The sequence below is a fragment of the Colletes latitarsis genome, chromosome 6 (genome assembly GCF_051014445.1).
Source record: "Colletes latitarsis isolate SP2378_abdomen chromosome 6, iyColLati1, whole genome shotgun sequence".
NCBI classification, from domain to species: Eukaryota; Metazoa; Arthropoda; class Insecta; order Hymenoptera; family Colletidae; genus Colletes; species Colletes latitarsis.
In genome coordinates this window covers 19263590-19276693 of record NC_135139.1, presented here as the reverse complement: position 1 = coordinate 19276693, position 13104 = coordinate 19263590, and the positions used below count along the sequence as shown (strand labels likewise).

The following is a 13104-nucleotide window of genomic DNA, read 5'->3' as shown; positions in this document are numbered from 1 at the left end:
CAACAAGACCTTCGAAAAGGATCGTGACAGGGGCAAAAGGTTTCGCATTGATTCGAGGGAAAAGAGGGCCGCGTTTCCATATGTATTCGTACATTTCAGGGTGGCCGAGCAGCCGATACCCTTCTTTATCATTTTTACGACCGAGTAGGAGGTCCTGGCAGAGGCGTCCGCATATTTATTTATCCAAGCGTACTGGCAATAAAACACAGGCCTGCAGCGCATATCCGGCTGTCGTATAGCTGTTTTCCTCGCGTTGTGTAATATTTCGTTTAGGAATTCGTAGACAATGGCGGCCGAGGAGGGCGTAAGGTAACGCGAGACGCGTAACGCGCACAAAGGTATGTCTGATTTAATACGAAAACGGAGCGAGATTCTACGGCGACGGGCTGGAAATTTGACGAAGACACCGACAAACTATTCCCCGGTAGATTCATCGAGAAACTTCGAGAAGCTGAAGGCCCCTTCGCCTGTCTGCCACCAGTTTCCCCCAAGTTATACGATTTAATAATGAATTTATTCGAGAACGTTGTGTATCTTTACGCCGCCAGTTGCATAATCAACGACGCGATTCCGACCGAGAGGCAGCGAATTCTACCAAGGAAAAACTAATTCGCCTGGCGCGGCGTCTCGAATTTTCCAGGCAACGCCGAATCGTCCGGGGATCTCGTTTAATTCGCGGAAACAGCACGTTCCGCCGACGCTTCCGACCAGGATAAGAGTTAAGAGAATCGCCGGATATCGACTCGCGTTGCAAATTTAATAATAGAAAAAGTTCCTAGCGTTAGAAATTTAACAAGAAACTTCGACTCTGGACGCTCCGCGCTCGGTTTCGAAAGTTTCTCATCTCCCGTTATTCGGTTCCGGCATTCAGCTGGAGATCGTTGCAATCTCAGCCAAAGGGATTCCATAGGGAATCGATATGTGAATGCCGGTTAGAGGCTAGAGGGCTTTCAACGATCTAACTTGATTTCACTCTCTGTGCTGGCTCGCGAAATCATTTAACTAATAGAATATGCCTCTGTTACTTCCAATTATCGTTTCTTGTCAAACGTAATTACCTAACGTTTAAAACAGTCTAAATGTAAAATCTCTATAATCTTCAAAGAGAATGTAATCAAGATATTGGGAAACGTTTGCAATTTAAAGTTGATATTTCTCGAGTTGTCTCGCTTTTCTTGGGAGGATGGAACGCGCACAAACTACAAATCCATCCAGTATAATTCCAGATTAAACGGGAGAAAAGTTAACCCATCCCGCGGTCCAATCCAAAATCTTACGCTCGCAATAGCGTCTGGTGCCCTCCTCCCTCCCCCCCGAGAAAGAAAACCATTTCGCGGGCAGCTTTGTTTCACGCCCTTCGGGTCTTCAGCGCGAGCATAGACGGGAAGCGTGGACGCGGAGGCGCAAAAGACAAATAGGCAGCCAGAAAGCAAGCTATCGCGGTACAGTAATCCCAAGCGTGTTTTCTGGGTCGGTTGCACCCTGGATTGCGGTTCCCAGGCCGCATTGTCTCCGCGAAATACGGCTGCGGAAGAAACGAAAATTATGCCCCCGCGCCCGCCCCTCGCGAAATGCTTTATTTCCTCCGTCGGTCTGGCGTTTCCTCTTCTCGCGCTTTCCTCAACCGCTCGGCCAACGACGGTTTCTCTTTCTGCCGGAGCAGCGGGAGAGAGTGACGACGAGGTCGTTTGCTTTCGCGCCGAGTCGTAAAGCCTCGAGACGTAACGTTGTCTGCGACGAGACACGATCGGAGCAAAACCGAGATAGACTCGCGGAGATGACGTAGGACCCGAGCAACCAGAGCGTCGAAGCGCAATTTGAAAAGGGTTTACAGGGGATCTCGTTGACGAATGTTTTCAAGTTCTAGTTTATGGTCCTTCGAAACGAGATGCAACTGTCCTAATCTTGTCGTTATTATTTCAATTAGTTTTGGAAATGATAAACGAAGAAGGGAAACGCAATTCTGTTAATTAATTTTTTTTTTAATTTAGATACGGTTCGTTGTCTTGTGAAGTCCAGTTTCTTGCTGTTAGTCCAGTACTTGATCTCGTACGCAACAAGAAGAGATACGGACGTTGTACGCTGACAGGCGTCTACTCGCTGCCAGAGAGTTGAAACGCGAAGTGATGGACGTCCAGAGCGCAGAGAGGATCGACGATGATATAGGAGAAGGAAGTCGGGGTTGGAACATAAGTAGTCGCGTGCGGTGTACTCGAGAACAGTCGTTTTTTTGCCTGGTCCCGTCGATCCCGAAGCACGCGTGTTACTGTTATCTTCTCGTTAACTGCCACTTTGGATCTCCTCATTTACACTCCCTTCCGATCCCCTTTTTTCCTCCGGTTTCCGCTTGTTCCAACTCGTTCCCAGCGGCCCTCGATATCGGTATCATGTCCGGGGGCAACTTGGAATCGTATCCAATCCGATCGATCGAGACTACGGGCGGGATAACGGGATTAGCAGGGAAATTTAAGAATTAAGCGTGATTCCGGCGCGTATCCGGTTCCGCTGACGCTTGTCAAGTTGAATTACGAACGGTAATCCCCCGGCGGAGGCTAAAACTATTCTGCCTGCAAATCTAATTTTTAGAGAAACGGTAACGTATTAAGCGCGATAATTAAAACTGCAAATTCCTGCTCGGACGAAGAACGTTCGAGTTCGATAAGGATGCAACAAGCAACGACGAAAAAAAGATTGCACGCGATACGAATTATCTTTCCTGATACGCTAATTGACCGACGTCTCGTACACGAAGCTGCGCAAACTTGTTTTAAAAATATATTTAATCCAACGAATACGAATCTAAAATATTTATTCGCTGGTCGGTGATAAAATTTATGTAATTCTGACGAAATAAATGAAAATTATCTTTATTATCCATAATTCGAAGGGCTAAAGATGGCTATCGATCCTCGCATTATTTTGCTGGAAGGTAAGGCAGAGAAACTCTGCCGCTCGTGTTTGTTATGTGTACTAGAGGCAACTCCGCGCCATACAACAGAACATATTCAAATATCGCCGGGAACACAAATAGAACTCGTAACGAATAACGAACAGATATAGAGCAGACACAACTACCATAGGTTAGTATTATACATCCACATATACCGCCATGTGTTACACGTGCTCTACGCGTATCAAGTAATCTAATTACATCGCCAGTGTGTAGTAATATTAACGACTATTAATATTGCCACTCCCACAATGTCTAAAACGTTAATTAATTTTAAGCTCCTATTGTACAATATGTTATGTGGAACGTTACTTCGCGATTAACACGCGGTGACCTACTCTAAAGCAATAAGTTCTCAATTCTCGATTACTTTAAGACTGTACTGCTAAAAAAGTTTCGAAAAGGACGAAATCTCAAGAAGGAACAATTTTTTAACAAAATATTTTATCCGTAGTCCCTTGGTTGTTCTTTGATTTTGACTTCGTTTCGCGACGATAAGAGAAAGAATGGCGTTTCGCTTTGGATCTCGTTATTAATTATCGTTAATAGATCATCGATATCCGACAATTCCACGCTCGGTATCAACAATTAGGAAGCTGTAATCCGCGTGGATATCGAAGCCGAAAAGTGATTGTCGATATCGGCGTGAGAATACCTGGCTTACCTGCATAATTAAGCACAAATATCGTTGCATAATTGATCGAATGCTTTACATTATGCAACATTACGCAATGCCACGATAACGGTATAATTCAATGTATCCTGATTAGAGTCCTCTAACCCAGATTCGGGCTTAGCTCGTAACGGTAACTCTATTTTGCCTAGTCCGCGTAAATTTGCATGAACGTTTTTGCAAAATAAATGATTCACCAGCTGCGATTATCGTTATTTGGATACAAGTAGCCACAAAACAAGACGAACCGTAACTACCTTTCGAAATCTAATATGATGAATCGTTTAAAAACGATATTGATTAAGCTCACGATACAGGGCCATTGGAATTGCGTCAGTGTGTTCACTCTAAGAATACATATCAGTTACTCGGATTCTGGGATTTATAGTAAACTCGAACGCTGCTTGTTTTGTTCCTACTCGCTGCGTTACGCGACATTTTTCTTTGAACTGGATTTATCGATAAAGGATTATAGACTTAACGTCGAAAAAGTTACTACTCGATACAAATATTTTAAATAAATTTTAAATAAATTTCTCATTTTTCAGTCCAAAAAACCTACTCCCTCAAAGACCGATTATTCATCATGTACGTTCCCTCGCAAAGACACGCGAACGAAACGTCCCCTCTCGATCGAAAATCTACCCAGTCTTGATCTACTACCGTCAACCCTAATCCACCCCTAAATACAGTGAGTTTCGCGAACGTGGACCGAAAAACGAAATCGTTTCGGTGGTTCGGGCACCTTCGACGGGAACTCGGAAAATGGGAAAGAGCGACGAACGACGCTTTCCTCGAGTCGCACCGTCGACGAAATAAGATACTTCGTGAAAGTAATTTCCTCGGGAAAAGTAAGTTTTCGCGGAGTAATAGCCTCCGCGCTGCCACTGTCGCTGCACAAGTGACGCTGCTCTACGTATTCGCGAACCAAGGGGAAAAAGAAGCTCCGGAGGTCCGAAGCGACTGCTATTTGCCAGAAGAGATTCCACGCCACCGGAGGGCCGAGGTTAGAGATCGAAGTGTAACTTTAATCGTTTCTAGCCCCGTTCTTACAGAGCACCGCGCCTCCTCCGCGTCTTCCCGACCGGGGGAATTCCCTTTTCCCATTTTCTATTGCCCGCGCGAAACCAGGAAGGCTGTTCGGTCTTTGTCCGGTTAAGAAAAAGAACTCGCGTTTATTGAACATTCCGGAATCGAGGTTTCGAGGTTTCAAGAAACGATCTTTCGGTATTGTTCGTCCGGGCTACTAATATCTGGCGTACGTCCATCGATCGAAGCGTATCTTGACGTTGTCAGCCAGCCAACCGACTCGTCCATAAATGCATATCGTAACGCGTTCTGACTGCGATTAACAAAGCGTGCTAGCAGCTGCCTGTTTAACACTAATGTTTACCTTTGAATTTGATGTAACGTTTAGATCCGATCTAAGTGAGGCGAACTCCGTACCATTGACCTGATTATGACTGACTATTGATTATTGATTACTGTTTGACTAGGCCGAGCCATTAATTACTGTCTGACCGTACCTGATAATGCTTGATTGTGTGCTAAACCTGACAGCCTGCTAGGTCAGAATATTCATCCTGCACGGAGCAAACGCAATCCCTACCAGATCCTATATCGTTATTTAGATTAATTGAATGCCGCATTTCGATGCAGTGTCGACAATGCGTTACCGTCGTCGATAAATTCATTTCAGTGCCATTGACGATAAGAATCGTAATACCGTTAACACTACTTTTGTTTCATGGCTAATTACAAAAAAATATCATACGCAAAAATCTAATAAAATTGCCTCACCCAACAAAGATATATTTGCTGACTGAAAATTGTTAAGGATACGTATTCGAAAGGTATATGTAAGAGCAACGGTTATTAGTCTTTAATTAAGCTTCAACGTTTCCCCGTTTAGCTAGTAGATGGCTGCTATTAAGATCTATCTCGTTCCGGAGTTCGGTTTAAACTTCATATATCGGAAACTGCTTCCAACTTGTAAGCATGGTTAAGACTGAATCTACTAGAATAACATTACGGAAAAGTTCACCAACAGCTACGAAGGGAAACGCCGTAATTGTTGTTCTTAGAATCGAATAGAATGCACCTCCTAGGAATAAATAGTTTACCATTTTCAAAGGACGAATAAATATTTTTTCTATTATTTAAAATCGTCTTGGGGGGAAAATTAAGGTCAACTCCGTGTTCAAGAATGTTTGAAAACCACTGGGTAAAACAAAGCACCGGTCAATGATCTACTGTACGTGTGGGGTGGTTCTTTGCGGGGCGCAAAAACAACGCTGGCACCTCTTCAAGTCGTATAAAGGTAGAGCACGCTTTTTTCGCGTTCCCAAGTAATATGTCATCCTAGATTGCACAATGCTGCAAAACGTGTCCACAACACGTAACAGCATGCAGCACGAGCCGCACAAAACGTTGAGTCATTCTCTCCACATGCAGTATCTACCGGTCGCGATAACGCTCGACCGCACGAAGCGTCTAGACGCGGACGAGGGAGAAAGCTATCAGTGACTTTTACATCGTGTAATCGCGCGGATATACTTTTTTCTCACTCTCTGTAATTAGTCCTTTATCGTACGTCGCATCTGAAGCCCGTCGCTGAAACCATTGGTATCGATAACGTACACGTCTCGTTGCCACCAGTGCGAATATTACGAACTCTCACGGCAGAAACACGTTTTTTCCGAGCTTCAATTTTCTCTTCAACCAACACGGAAAACTGTTGAACAATTTTACGTAAATTGAAAATTTTCGAAAGACCGCCGATCGTACGATCTATCGATGATTCTTTTAAGATTGTTCGCAAACTTTGCGACTGTAATCCAGGGAAATTTCAAGCACGAAAATTCTAGCTTTATCTGTTTTAGAGTGTCACAATATCGCGTGACTTCTACGACGGAGGAATTTGATTGAAAATATTTTCTGGCGTCCCTGAAAGATCGATAAGTATCTCAGAAAAAGATTGATTTATTCGTCGACCCGAAAGAAAATTCCAAAGGCTGAATTAACGCCTTCTCCTCGAACCGGAAACTAGACTGGACTCCAAGTTCCATTTCGGTACACCGAGTTCAGCGTTCGACAATGACGCTAACGTCACGTGGAGACACGCTGACTGGAAGCTTAAATTGGCGGTCTCGTCTCAGGGGCCCTCATAGACTTCTGATTAGATATTCCAATCAGAATACCTAATGAGAATACTCACTTTTAGTGGATTCTCAATGTACTTAACCGGCGCCCAGGAGCCCGTTCGCTTTAATTGGATCCGCCGTCTCGCTTACATCGACTTCGCAAAAATCAATTTCCGAAATTCGTCACTTCGTTATAAATGTAGGCGAAGATAATCGAATCACTGTGTCTCGATCACTTATTCCTTAAGTTGGATAAATGACCGTTTATAACTAATTTGTAACGAACGTGAAAATATTGAAAATATTTTGGACAGGAGTTATTTTCCTAGCCTGTAACCAGACATACTGCTGTGTACGTGTTTCTTAGGGACGAGGCGACAGAGTATCACGAACGCCAAGTCTGACAATAAGTGGACCATTATCCGGCCGATGGACTTTTTGGCAAAAGTTCCTTTCATTATCGGACTGCGTAATTGGTGCATCCTGAATTTCGGCGCGTCGACGGCCGGGTGACTCAGCAAACCAGTGACTCACTGTTCTCTCTGCCCGTCTGCATCTTAACGAGCAGGATATGCGTTAAGATCAAATAAAGAGCTTCCGGCAGGAAATCAAGAAACGTAAGACCCGGTAAATTTTCAGAATTTTTATCGCGTTCCCCGTATCTCGCTTAATGAATATTCCGCGCGGTGGCCGGGCAAATTACTGGAATCCAGCCGAAATCGGCTGCAATGGGAATATGATAATTAAGGTCGGTTTCTCAAGAAGAATATTAATTGTCGGGGATAAAAACGAAGTAACGAGGAGAACTTTCCTGAAATCCTTTCATGCGTGCAGAACCACAATATTTCCTTTCCCTGACCAGAATTTTCAGCTTTCTCGTGGCTCGCGAATTCGAAAGTCCCGGGGCACCGTGTACCGGACAGGAACGTAAAAACCTTCGAGACAGAATTACCGAAATCTCATGTTTCGGTCGAGTATAATTCTCCGAGGTGGGTTAGGTTACTATCCTGACTATCTAACCGGTCGTACGTTACGACGCAATAAACCTCCGCCTGGAGAATCACGCCAGACATCTTTGATATTAAGCTGTTCCAGTGCCTATCCCGTTTATCCTACGACTTTGTCCATCCCTCGTGCCATGATGTGGACTTTGTCCGCATAATCGCGACCCCATATTCGGATTCACGATCATCCAAATTTATCGGGTGAAAGTGACACCGAAATTTGGCTTTATCTACTGTCAAACTCTGATTAGTAATTTTATTATAATCTGTTTTCTCAGAAAATAGAAACAGATTTTAGATACCGTGTTTCGAACGATTATGAATTTTTGTTTTATCGGTAATATATTATTCGAATAAAATTTTATCGAATCGAGTCGAATCGTCGATCGAAGAATTTTCTTCGGAATCTAATCGCATGCAGCCTGTAACCATTTGCAATTTGGAGCAGTTCCCGATCAATTGATCGTGCAATCGCGTAATTCAATTTCACAGTTTACGGGCCGTGAAGAACAATACGCGTCAAAGAGAATGATCTCGCGGTACACGAATTACATCGTCCGCCTTCCGATCGAATTTGTCGTTTCCACGCTGCGAATGCTCGCGGAACGAGTCGCGAATAAATCGCCGCGTTTCTAACGAAATAAATATTCGGGGGCCCGGTGCGCTCGCTGGGAATGAAATTGAATAATAATTCTCGGGAAAGCCGGGCAAGAGCATCGAGAGGGAAGGATGTTAGCCAGGCATAAACTGGGGAACGATGTTGCGAAGTCGTAAATCACTCTCTTAACGAAAGTCTTTGTTGCAATTTATGCGAGGCGAGCCGGTAAATCATTTCGCGAACCGATGGGGCAATTTATAACAATTAAGCGCGCGGCTTGCTGCGAGGGAACACGAAGGAGCTTTCCTCGTTGAGAAAAGGAGGCTGTAGCTGGCTCTGCGCGTGAGAGCTGTAATAAGTCTTAATAAGTACGCTGGTAGCGGCACACGCTTTGAGAAATCCATGCCGTCGTTCTTTTTTCCGCTTCCTAGGCTCTACCAAGACCGAGGAATCGACTCTGTTGGCTGTGTTAAGCCGAGAAACCTTGAAACGTTCACCAGCGAAACTTTAAACAACTCGCTGTAAATTTCGCAGGGAGGAAATGGACTGACAGATTAAAAAACGCGGCACCGTTTTGTCGGATAATCTTTTGTTTCGGTTCCGTTTACGAAACAAGAATTACGCGTCAAGTTAAATCCAAATAAAATGCTGCATAAGAACATAGAAATATTAAATAACGCGGAAGTGAACCGTATCGATGTCGAAGGCGATTATAGCAACGAACGAAAATACGCATCGCCAGGAATGTCGGAAGCGCAATAACGATACGCGTAACAAACTGCAAATAATTTCTGTTGAACGGAACCTCGTCGCGACGCGAACATTTATCGTGTTCCGTGTCGTCCATCAGTCGCGTTCGAGTGTACGGACGCAAAGGCAATGAAAATTAATAAACTGCAAGTAGCTGCATACATATTCATGCATTGTGGAGGGAAGAAGGTAAGAAGGGAGACGGTGGAACACGCTCTTAACTCAAGAATCTGCATTCTTGTATTTAACGCGACTAATAAATTGCCGGCTTTAACGCATCGCTATAACTCGATCTTACAACGAGATAATCCCAGTTATTGCGTGTCATCGTGTAAAAGTAACCTTGTTACACTCCATTAAGAAACAAATCTAGTTTGGGTTACGATTACGATCCTCGGACAAGGGTCGTGGAATTCGCTACCAAAGCGGGATCGCTTATTTTGCAAGAAGATGCCATTAAATTTTAAAAGAAAACAAAAAAAAAGAAAAACTTAAACCGTTTAAAAATTCGTTCGTATGTATGCAAATTTCAAAATAAAAAGATTAGCTCATGTCTGTTTTCCTCCGTGGTCTGAAAATGTTTGGTTGAAAGTCTAGTCTGTTTAAAACTAATACGTTCACGGTAATATTGCTTTTTTTATGTTAGATGACATGTCCGACTAATTTATCCGACCAGATTTCTCCTAGAAACGATCCAAACCGCCCACGTGGAGTGCGAACTAAATAGTTGAGAGTAATTCGATTTGCATAGAAATTTTCGCGTCGGACGCATCGTAAACTAGCGTTAATGAAATTAGTAGAGCCGTCAGGCATTCGGTGGCGCGGCAAGAATGGTCCCCGGGTGTTTCAGCAACGTATCAGCAGGAAAGTGACCAGATTTATCGGCGCGAAACGAAGCAGCCGGCTAATGGAAATGTAAATCGGTCTTAGGCGGCTCGTTTGCATTGTAGGCGGCGGAAAACGCGCTGTCCGGAGAACGAAGAAAGTTCGCCGGCATGCGTGAACACGCGGATCAGAGAGGGAAAATAAATATAGAGACGACGTCGGAAGGTCGACAAAAAGAAGAGCGACGCGAGGGTGAAATGTGGAGGCGGAGGGGTGGTTTGCGCACTCGTTACGGCGTCGTCTCACTCGAATGGCTTTCCGAGGACCGAATGAAAGAGTCTAGGGTCTATGTGAGCTCGCACAGTCGGCCGTGAGCGTATAAATACTTCGAGAACATAGTTCAGGGCGCCATTAAAGCACCGGCTGTGCTCAAAAGACGCGGATGTGTACGAGCCTGTTACCGATAAAACATCCATGCATATTGCTTCGTCGCGACTGCAAGCTTCAATCTAATAAACTTTACGGAGAGATGGTACGATTCGTTGCTAGGCTGCCGTTCCGACGGATGAATAATCCGAATCTATTCTCGAGGAACGTGAAAACGAACAAAACTACAAGAAATGGAAATAATTTCAAGTTTTATGAGCCGTCCTCGTAAGCCGAGAAGCCTAACTTACGCTTTTGTCCAGTCTCGTATTTACCCTGGGACAACCGAGACAGTCTTTCAAGCGTTTATGCAAGGAAACGATAAACGTATTTTAAATCCAAGCCAAAGCCAACCAGTCACGACGCTTGAAAGTATATATTTCAGGTGGAATTGTACAAAACCTACCATATATCGAGTCAGAAAATGTATAATATTATAATAATAAAATATAAGCCTGGTACTACAATGAAGTAACGTTCGTGCACTGACAGCCCACTTGTACCGCCACAATGATCAAAGTTGATCCGCAACAGCGTGATAAATTTCAAAACAATGCAGCATGCGCGGAACAACCAGACACTTTTCACATTTCCGAGCAGCGTCGTCGCGTCGCTTCTGTTTCGAACATATTTACACCCTTTTTAAAAATCCGTTTGACACTATTCCCCAGTTACAGTCATTTTTATACTCCGGTAATGCGCAGCTGCTTGCTTTTAGAGGCGGTGTTCCAAATGGCCAACTTCGACCTAAATGCAAATTTGCACTCGTCGTATCATACGATTTCTCAATATTTCAAATGTTCCGATTATTCGTTGTCAGTTTTCATTTGCATTGCGAAAACATTTCATCGCGGTAAACAAGCATTGAATAAACAAGTATATATGAGCGGTTTAAAAAATAAAAAGCCACGGATTTGGGGCAGGCATCCGTGGTCCTACAACTTAACTATCTGTCGGAAAATCGTTTATTCCAGACTGTACAGTCATTTGGCTGAAATATGGCGATGCACCGGCATACATAATCCATATGCTCGTGTAATTGATTGCTCAAAAGCAGTCGACTGAATATTGGTTCGGTTGTCAGAATATATTTGAACGTAGCATACATTCTTTCGAGCTGTAAGAGTTCCAAGACAAGTTGCAGAGTGACTGATATATCAGAGATGGCAGCAACAGTGGCAGTTGCGTCTCAGAAGCTATCGAGAAGTCTCTCGTTTGTCAAGTACTCTCTTCGGTTCGCCGTTGATTCGGCTGCCGTCGTTTCCGGCAAATGACACTCTCCGCTGGTCGTTAAAGCGAATTCATTCACCAGCACCCTTCAATTCTTTTATATTAACGAACCCGTCCTACGGACGATAGGTACCGGTGATATAGACGAAGGACAATAAAAAGTCACGGAAATCTTGAATCCGTTAAACGTGGCCGAGTGCCAATTATACTTCGCGCCTTTCCTCTATTATTTAAATAACGGTTATTCGCAATTGATGAACTCTCGACTCTGTCGAGACCACGATAATGAACGATACATTAATCAGACGATTACAGACACTGTAGCTACGATGGCTCGAAATATCTCACCGTCGACGACGACGAAGCCGGTCTGTTTTTAAATCTCGAATTAACAAGTCAGTCGGGTATCGGGGAAAAGAACAAACAATGCCCGGAGTAAACCAATAGGGAACTATTTCCCTAAACTTTCCGCGCATCCAACAATCGAACACTAACTTTTTCCCCATCGTTTAATCACGCTCAGGAGTAAAATTATACAGCGGCTGAATTAAACAAAAAACCGCCACCGGATTCGTTCTACTTCGACAAACGCCGGTGAAAAATAAGAGAGGTCTTCGCCATTTACCTTATACCGTTTGTTTTTCGCGAATACTTTAGTCGAGCTTCACACTCCGCTGGTTTTCGCTCGAGCCGCAAAATTGCCGGGGTAACGAGCTAGCTCAGCTCCGTGCAAAGTTCCGAAGCGTCGAGCCGGAATAAAGTAATAACTGTAATTGATCTGATAACTTATTACACGAACTGGACACATGGTGTCCCCCCTTCATCCATGAATGTGGACGTAAATGCGAGGCCCTAACTTATGTATTCGCAGAAAATAGCTCGTATCGTACACCGTTAAAAATGAGAAACAAATGACTTTCTTTTCATAAAATAGAATAAACATATTTGAATCTATTGTGAAACTTTAAAAAATTTAGCGTACTTGTAACAAATCATCGAATAATGATATACAGGGTGTTCGGCCACCCCTGGGAAAAATTTTAATGGGGGATTCTAGAGTCCAAAATAAGACGAAAATCAAGAATACCAATTTGTTGATGAAGGCTTCGTTAAACAGGTATTAACGTTTAAAGTTCCGACCGTACTGAATTTTTTTCTCGAAAATGCTCAACATTTCGGGGGTATGTCTATTCACCAAAAATGATTGTATTTGACCCCCGGAACTGAAAATAATTTTTTTAGAACGATTTGAAATTTTTTAATTTAATTGTTAATAACTTTTTAACGAAGCCTCCATCAACAAATTGGTATTCTTGATTTTCGTCTTATTTTGGCCTCTAGAATCCTCTATTGAAATTTTTCCCAAGGGTGGCCGAACACCCTGTATACGATTGCGAGTGCAATCGAAATTTGGAAATCGCTTGCAGGAAAATTTCGTAAATAGATCGTCGATATCCGTACTTTTAATGGAGGATTAAATTTTCAATGGCATTTTGGAACGATTA

The 13104-nt window shown here is 43.5% G+C and overlaps 1 protein-coding gene across 1 annotated transcript in view; it reads right to left on the bottom strand.

Annotated features, from left to right (window-relative positions):
- Positions 1 to 13104, bottom strand: part of Ddr (discoidin domain-containing receptor 2) — a 246387-nt gene that overhangs the window by 194957 nt on the left and 38326 nt on the right. The window lies entirely within an intron of this gene.